The sequence below is a fragment of the Artemia franciscana genome, chromosome 7 (assembly GCF_032884065.1).
Source record: "Artemia franciscana chromosome 7, ASM3288406v1, whole genome shotgun sequence".
Classification (NCBI taxonomy): domain Eukaryota; kingdom Metazoa; phylum Arthropoda; class Branchiopoda; order Anostraca; family Artemiidae; genus Artemia; species Artemia franciscana.
In genome coordinates this window covers 42,585,523-42,594,147 of record NC_088869.1, presented here as the reverse complement: position 1 = coordinate 42,594,147, position 8,625 = coordinate 42,585,523, and the positions used below count along the sequence as shown (strand labels likewise).

The following is an 8,625-nucleotide window of genomic DNA, read 5'->3' as shown; positions in this document are numbered from 1 at the left end:
GCTAACGACTACGTTTTATAGCTACAACATCAGCAATCAAAATGAACCAATGTTAAAGAATACGTCAAAAAACCCCTCTCTATTGAGTAGGTAGCCTACCTAAAGTTTCTGTTTGTTATTGTCATTATTTGGCTACAATCAAAAGACGAACCAGGGGGAGGGGGTAACCCCCTGTGAAAAAGTTAATATTTCAATTTATGACATAGGCTAGCTTAGGTCTGTCCTTGGATCTAGCCTATTTGAAATTGGGCAAGATATCTAGAGAAAGACAGGTATCTAAATTGGTCTTTTGTTTCAAATTTAGCATATGTTAAGTAGTTTTAGCCTACAATGTGTGTGATTCAGGAGGGATAGGCTATACTAGATTTGATTAACATCTTTCAGATGTTAAAAGCATTGATAATTATCCTGTGGTGATTTTTTTGGTAAAATTCTAGTTGATTGACTTCTTGCTATCTCAGAAAGGGGTTAGGTTAGGAAAATGAAACTTTCAGTGATGGGTCTACAGGCTAAAGTATGTCCTGGGAAGGTATTTTGAAGTACCTACCTCTACTCCTTCTCCCTCTAAATGGCCCTGACCTGTGATGACCTTCAAATATGTATTATAAAAGTGAAATCTTGCAAAGTAAATCTTCTGATTGAATCAAGTAGCCTAGCCTAGGCTACAACAAAATTGTTCCTCATCTTCACAACTTTGCCCAATCCCAGTTTATAAGGTTTTAAAGATATGCAAATACATTTCCTAAATTTTGAAAAACAAACCATTGATATGGCTCAGAATTCTACTCAAATAACAGGAATTGCATTTTCAGAACTACAGGCAGAGAAAAAGCAACTGGTAACTGAAAATTAAGATAAAATGTTGTTCTGTCAAAATTTCAACAGGTATAGATCTGTCTTGTAGGCAAATTTTAGGGCTCTCTAGAGGGAGAAGGAGTGGAGGTGGGTATTTTAAAATATCTTCCCAGGATATACTTTAGCCTGTAGACCCATCCCTGAAAATTTCATTTTCCTAACCTAACCCCTTTTAGAGGAAGTCACTCAACTAGAAGTTTACCATTTTTTTTATTCAGCTATTATTCATCCATGCAACATAAGTCATGAAAGTTATATTAATAAAGGGTTTTCCAGAAAAATTAGCTATACAAGGATCTATTAGAGCTAAATTTGTTTATTGAATCATGGAACATGTTGGTCAACCATGTTATTTCTACTCTTGGAAGGTGCTGCTTGGCTACTACCTTAAATTACCTTAAAACCTTACCTTAAATCACAGCTTGGAGCAATATAAGGATTATCCATCCTTGTGATGCTCCATGAGAAAAAAAAGAATTCATTTGGTGTAGATTGTGGCTGTTAGATTAGACTCTTGTGGAAGACTCTGCAGCTTCCCAATTGTAAAGGAACTCCTGGCAGAGCCATTCCCTATCAAGGTGGGACTTGAACATGTCAATTGAAGTAGCAGAAACTGTTTCTTCAGAGAGCTGGTTCCATATATTGATGATTCTTTGGCTGAAGAAGTGGCTTCTATGTCTACTCATGGAACACTGCATGGATAGCTTCAAAGAATGTCCTCTAGTACCAGAATGCAAGGGCTGTGCAAAGAGACCGGGAAGGGTATTTTTAGAGAGGATTTTTTTGGTTAAAATAATGTCACCTCTTTTCCGTCAGTATGTCAGCATTGGTAGCTTCAAATGACATAGTCTTTCTTCGTATGGAAATTTATTCATGTTGGTAACCATGTTAGTGGCACAACACTGGACATCCTCAAGCAACTTCCTATCTTTTTTGAAGAAAGGGGCTGCCAATGACATTCCAACCTCCAGACGTGGACGTACAAGCACCTTATATAACTTCATAAGAACTCTAGGGTGTTGGCTGGAGATGGTTGTTTTTATGATACCAAGGGTTTTATTTGCAGAAGATGAAACAGACTTAGCATGGCTGCTAAACTTTAATTGGTGATCTACAATAACCCCAAGATCTCTTTCATCGGAAACAGCAGAAAGGAAGTTGTCTTGAAGGAAATACTTATGATGCTTGTTATTTTTGCCAAAATGAATTACATGGCATTTGTCAACATTGAAAGTCAGAAGCCACATGTTAGCCCATCTTTCTAGACTATCAAGATCTGTTTGAATTGATTGCTGGTCAGAGGGAGTAGCCGCTTTTCCAACTAGTCTTGAGTCATCAGCGTAAAGGGTAATAAGATTTGAAAGAAGGGTGGGTAATTCATTAATATAGAAGTTGAAAAGTGTTGGTCCAAGAATAGTGCCCTGGGGCATGCCACTAAATACTGTTGTGGGAGAAGAGAAATGAGGAGTTCCTTGCAAATCAAAAACTCTGACACTCTGTGATCTTTCAGAAAGGAAGCCCATAATCCACTGTACAACACCTTCGTTGACACCTGCAGCCCTCAATTTGATTATGAGGAATTTATGACAAACTTTGTCAAATGCTTTGGACAGATCAAGAAGAATCATGTCAACAGGAAAACCCTCATCAAGCAGTGTAGTCACTAACTCATATGTTTGGATAAGGTTAGTGTCCACAGATCTACCAGATCTGAAACCATGTTGTGATGTGGAAAGGATATTATTGACCTCAAAATGTTCAAAACTTCTTTTGAGGGATATTTTGACAAAGCAATATTATACCCTAGTTTTCAGTTTTCAGTTCTGGTTTTAGTTTTGAAAATATAATTCCTGTTAGTTGAGTAGAAATTTAAGCCCTAGCAATGTTTTTTTTCTTCTAAATTTAGTAAATATTTTTGCAGATTTTGAAATCTCATAAGTTGAGATTGAGAGGATAGCCTACCACCAGATGGCTAATAGAAAATAGTACAGTTTATATATAGAGAAAAACCCTTAGCCAAACATTATATATAGATAAAATGTCTTGCCAACTAGATGGCTATTATAAATGACAGTGTATATAACTGGAATTTTTGAATTGGCCAAGCAGTTGGCTATTAGATCTCACCTATATATACATTTCTGCCTTAATTAGCCAACTAGTAAGCTAATATTAGAATGGTATATACACAATTAAATTAGCTAACTGGTTGGCTATTAATATACCAGGCATACATGTACTTTATTTTAAAATAGCCAACTAGTCAGCTATCAATAAAGTTTCTAATACACTTGTAGAATTATCTAACTAGTTGGATATTAATGTCACAGGTATATTATAAGCTTTATTTTAAAGTAGCCAACTAGTGAGCAATCAATAAAGGTTCCAATACACAGTAGAATTAGGTAATTAGTTTGCTATTGAAGTCTCAGCTATATGCACATGATAAGATTAGCCAACCATTTGACTATCAGATCTCACCTATATTATACATTTCAGCCTGAATTAGCCAACTAGTCAGCTAATAAAAACTGTGTTTAGCCTACTTTATAGATTCAGCTAACTAGTTGGCTATTAATGCCCCATGTATATTTATTTATTTGTTATTTATTAATACCAAAATACAGTAAGCTTATATTGTTTGTCACACATAATATAATAAACAAGAGCAAAGAGCTCATATGACACTGATGAGGTCAGAAGAGCCAAGAGCTTCTTCCCACTAAGTTTCATTATGATCTCTCCACTCCAAGTGTTTTCCAAGATTTCCAGCTTCTCCCTCCACCCCCTCCCCCAATGTCACTGGATCTGGTTGAGATTTAAAATATGAGCTCTGAGACATGAGATCCTTCTAAATATCAACTTTCATTCAGATCTGATAACCCCTTCTTGAGTTAAAAATACCTTATTTTTTTAATTTTTCTGAACTAACCATCCTTCCACTCCCCCCTGATGGTCAAATTGGGGAAGTGACTATTTCTAATTTAATCAGGTTGGGTCTCTGATGTGCCTGCCAACTTTCAGCAATTGCTATGTTGATCAAGTATCTAGTTTTGGATCTACTCCAAGTAAAAATTGGGGTGGTTTTTGATTTGAAACTGAGACCTCTTGTACCCTAAGCATGAATCATACCCAAAGACCACAAGCCATACTTAAGAAGAACAATCATTTGTCTTATCAACAAATAAAACTCTTCTCAAATATCTTGTTTGCTTGCCCCCCCCCCCTCAGATAGTTGAATCAAGGAAAAGACTATTTCTAATTTAGTCTAGTCTGGTCCCTGATATGCCTGCTAACTTTCACTGTCCTAGCTTATCCAGAAGTGCCTAAACTAGTAAACTTCCCCCCCCCCCAACTCCCCCAAATAGAGCAGATCTGGTCTGGTTATATCAATAATGTATCCAGGACATGTTTGCAATAGTACTCACTGAACCATTGCCATATTTGTATAATCGGTGCCTGGTATTTGCCCTCTAGCATGGAAAAAAAGCAATAATCCAACCCCAGTATAAAAATGGCACAAAAATACTATATGCCAATATCATTGGTTCAAAAATCCATGAATGTCTGGTGATTTGGCTGTGTCAAGATGCTTCAAGGCCTCAAAAACCTGTTGATAATTAAAATCAGAATTACCAAAATCTATTGTGAAATTGGTTGAAAAGTGGGATCAGTAGAAGTTTCACAGTGGTGTCATGTAAAAGCAGATGAAAAAAGTTTGTTAAAACGTTCAGCTTTTCATTACCATTGTCTATGTTTCTGGGTCAGTGAATTAAGTTGAGGATGGAGATTGTGAGAAGTGTTTAACAACACTTTAAGAATGGTTTGATCGCTTCTTCCTAATGGAGGTAGGAATTCAATATTTGTAACATCATCAGGAGATTGTTATTACCAAGTCAGGGACTGAAGGAGTCAAATCATCCCAAAATCATGTAGGCTCATGAATGTGTTGGCATAGGTATGTGTCCTGCATTTTTGAAGGAAATGATGCTCAAAAGATTGATCAGAAAGGGAGGTTGTTTGAGTTTTCCAATCAATGGGCTACAGACTTCTATATGCTGCAACAATTTTAATACTATTTGTAGACCTATACAATTTTACATCAATCACTAGACATTCATTAGTACTCAGAGCTAAAGGATCATTTACTTATGTGTACTTAAGCAGCAAATGAACATAAACAAAAGTTCCACATTTATAGTTAGTATTCACTAATAAAGTAGAACCTTCAACCTTTTCAAAATATGCTTCTGGCTATGCATAATTCTTAGGCAAAGATTTGGTAACAGCAGCAACATGAGGCTTATGCTCTGACATCAATGACTGGAATTCTGCAACTTTACTCAATAAAGTATCTGTATTGGTGAGCACAAGGAAATGATTGTTCCATAACTGCTTCCCCTGGGATTTGCAAGCTACTTTCAACTCTAAAAGAGTTGCTTTTTACAAGTTCTAGACCACCCTTTACCTTAAACCTTAAATTACCTTAAATCGCATTTGCCAGCGAGATAAGGTGGTAGATCCTCCTGTAGTTCTCGCTGGTGGTGAGTGATGTAATTATGTTGGCTTAGCTTCCCAGTCCAGCCTCCACTCGGCCCTCTCCCAGTCCCTGTCGACTCCAGCCTTGAAGGAGTGGGGTGTCTCAGCTTGGATGGTAGACTCGGATAGGCTATTCCAGAGGGGGACCACCCGAATGGAAAAGAAACCACGTCGTTCCCTTCTCCGACATCCAGGCAGGTGAAGCTTAAGACTGTGACCTCTTGAATTGTTAGCCAAAGAGGGGGTGAAGATCTGGTTCAGGTGACCGGATTTGAAAATTTTGCGTGCCATGATCACATCTCCTCTATATCTTCGATAGGTGAGGGTTGGAAGTCTCAGAGATCCTAGGCGATCCTGGTAAGGGACATTATTTAAGCCACGGACCAGTTTGGTTGCTCTCCTTTGGACACTTTCAAGGGCTCTTGTGTCCATTTTATTTTGGGGAAAGGCCAAAGTCAAGCCAAACTCAAGGTGGGGACAGACAAGGGATTTATAAAGTTTTATAACCACACATGACTTTCTGGTTACAAAAGAGCGCTTAATGAGTCCGAGAGCTCGATTAGCTTTTGCAACCTGAGCCTGAGTGTGGCTGTGGAATTTTAAATCTTTGTCCACAATGACGCCTAAGTCTCTTTCCTCGGCAACTGCTTCCAACTGATCACACCCTATATGGTAGGGATGGTGGGGGTTATTGTGCCCTAAGTGCAGTACCTTGCATTTTGTTGCATTGAATTGTAGGGCCCAAGTTGATGACCAAGAGGATAGCCTGTCAAGGTCCAGCTGAATGCAGGCTCTTTCTTCTTCAGTTTCAGCAGGCCCAATGAGCTTACAGTCGTCAGCATATAATGTTAAAAGGTTGCATAGATAAGTTGTACAGTCGTTAATGTATATGCTGAACAACGTTGGCCCAAGGATGGTTCCCTGTGGGACGCCGCTTATAACCGGGGAAGTGGAGGAGAAAACTGGATCGCCATTATCAGTGTAGATCATGACACGTTGAGATCTGCCAGTTAGGAATGCTCCAATCCAATCAATCACATCCTCATGCACCTGATAAGCTCTAAGCTTCAGCAACAGGTATGAGTGTTCAACTTTGTCAAAGGCTTTGGCTTGGTCGAGTAAGATAATGTCTACCGGTTTACCCATATCCAAAATTTTAGTTGCATGATCATATGACTGAATAAAGTTGGTGTCGATTGACCTGCCCCTGCGAAATCCATGTTGTCTATCGCTAATAAGTGTATTTTCTTCTAAATAATTTATAAGAGCATGGTTAATGATACCTTCCATGATCTTGCAAATGGCTGAGGTTAGGCTTATTGGTCGATAATTTCCTGGGTTATCCTTGTCACCTTTCTTAAAAATTGGTATAATATTTGCTGTTCTCCAATCATTTGGTACTGACTTTTTGGCCAGGGACATGTTGAATATTCTGGAAAGGGGGAGGGAAATGTGAGCAGCAGATTCTATCAAAAGCCGAGGGTGGAGATTATCAGGTCCAGCAGCTTTGTTGGAGTTTAAACTTCTTAGTATTTTAAATACATCTTCTTGAGTAATGATTACAGGGGACATTGGGTTGTGTACTGTTACAGGAGGTATGGTTGGGAGTGTAATGTCAGGTGGCTTAGAGGTGAAGTTTGTGCAAAAGCTGGCATTCATGCAATCAGCGATTTCTTTCGGGTCAGTAGTACTGGAGCCATCTGATTTTTTTTAGCCTGTTGGTGCGTCGACGGGAAGGGTTGTTAGCTGTAACATAGCGCCAGAACTTTTTTGGGTTTTTCTTTGGCTCATTTGCAATAGATTCTTCATGGTCTTGGATAACTTTTCTTGTCATGTTTCTCAGCTTGTTTTGGAGCATGGCGAATTTGTTGTGATGGTTGTCACACTTGCATTTTAGGTATTTATTCCATGCTCTATTTTTCTTTCTGATAATTTTCTTAATATTCCTGGGAAGGTATGGAAGAGTCTTTGGTTTATCTGACCAATAAACCTTTGTATGCTTCCTACATGCACCTAGTAAAGTAGACTTAAAACTATTCCAACTAGATTCAATGTCTGTCTCATCTGATAATCCCTCATCCCAATTTATATTAGCTAGTTCTTCATGGATTAAAGCATAATTGGTAAAAGTTCTCTTAAGTTTACCATCACGACTATGGTTAATATTAATGTCATTCATTATACATATGTGGTCACTTGCACCAATAGCTGGGAGGTAACACGTGGAAGTAATCCTCTCAGGGTCATTTGTAATAAGGAGGTCAAGTAATGATGGTTGTTGTGAATGTCTAAATCTAGTGGGTTGCATTATTATCTGAGTTAGGAAGTTGTCAGCAAGGGTTTGGATGGTTGTGTAGGAGGGGTTATTAGGGGGTGAGTACCCAATACCTTCAGACCAACGAACTTTCCTTCTCTAATTTTCCAATCTTATTCTCCTGCTGCCACTTTTTGGTTAAGCTCCTCTTTTAGAGCATTATACCTTTTTTTTAGTAAGCTCCAGTTTTGTGTGATTGTGACAAAAATTAAAAGTTGGGTATAAAATTTTTTTGGTATTTAGATTGCCACTCAAGAACAAGGAAGCAGCATCATGTTTTATGGGGCTACAGAAAAAGAGTTTGATCTTATGATATTTTCTGTCATTCAATCTTCCTAAACAAACTGAAAAGAAGCATCTGACTGGGGGTTCTGCAAAATTACTTCATTCAGGAGCTTCAAATCAACCTCATTTTGACTCTTCTTAGTAGTACAGTTTAGATCTTCTTGAAATCTGAATACAACTACATTTTTCTGCTTCATGACCAAATCTTCCAGTATATTATTGGCTGTTTCTTTGCTATTTATTTCATCTTTCAACTTTTTGCTAAGGTTATGAAAATTGACTTTGAGCAATGCAGTGCAGTAGTGTGCTTCTCTACATCCTCAACAGAACATTTGACAGAAACTTCTTCTTGCTCTGTTAATCAATCACTTATCAGTTTCAGCCGTTTTTTTCAAATTTATCTTGAAGCTTTGTTTCAATTGTTGAAAAATCATAGACTTTAGTTTAAAATAGCCAACTAGTCAGCTACAAATAGCGTTTTTAATACACTTGTAGAATTAGCTAACTAATTGCTATTAATATTCCAACTAGTCAGCTATCAATAAAGTTTCTAATTCACAGTATAATTAGCTAATTAGTTTGCTATTGAAGTCTCAGCTAAATACACATGTTTAGATTAGACAACCTGAATT

General features: G+C 37.7%; 1 protein-coding gene across 4 annotated transcripts in view; it reads left to right on the top strand.

Annotated features, from left to right (window-relative positions):
* The first annotated feature begins 17 nt into the window (after positions 1–17).
* The window catches only part of LOC136029327 (mitogen-activated protein kinase kinase kinase 11-like), a 54,107-nt gene continuing 45,499 nt past the window's right edge, over positions 18–8,625 (top strand). For 2 of the 4 annotated variants that reach the window (XM_065707604.1, XM_065707601.1), the window contains exon 1: positions 20–86. The gene's annotated coding sequence lies outside the window, so the exon portion shown is untranslated. Of the gene's footprint in view, positions 91–8,625 lie in introns of all 4 variants that reach the window. The other 2 variants (XM_065707603.1, XM_065707602.1) reach the window with 2 other exon arrangements.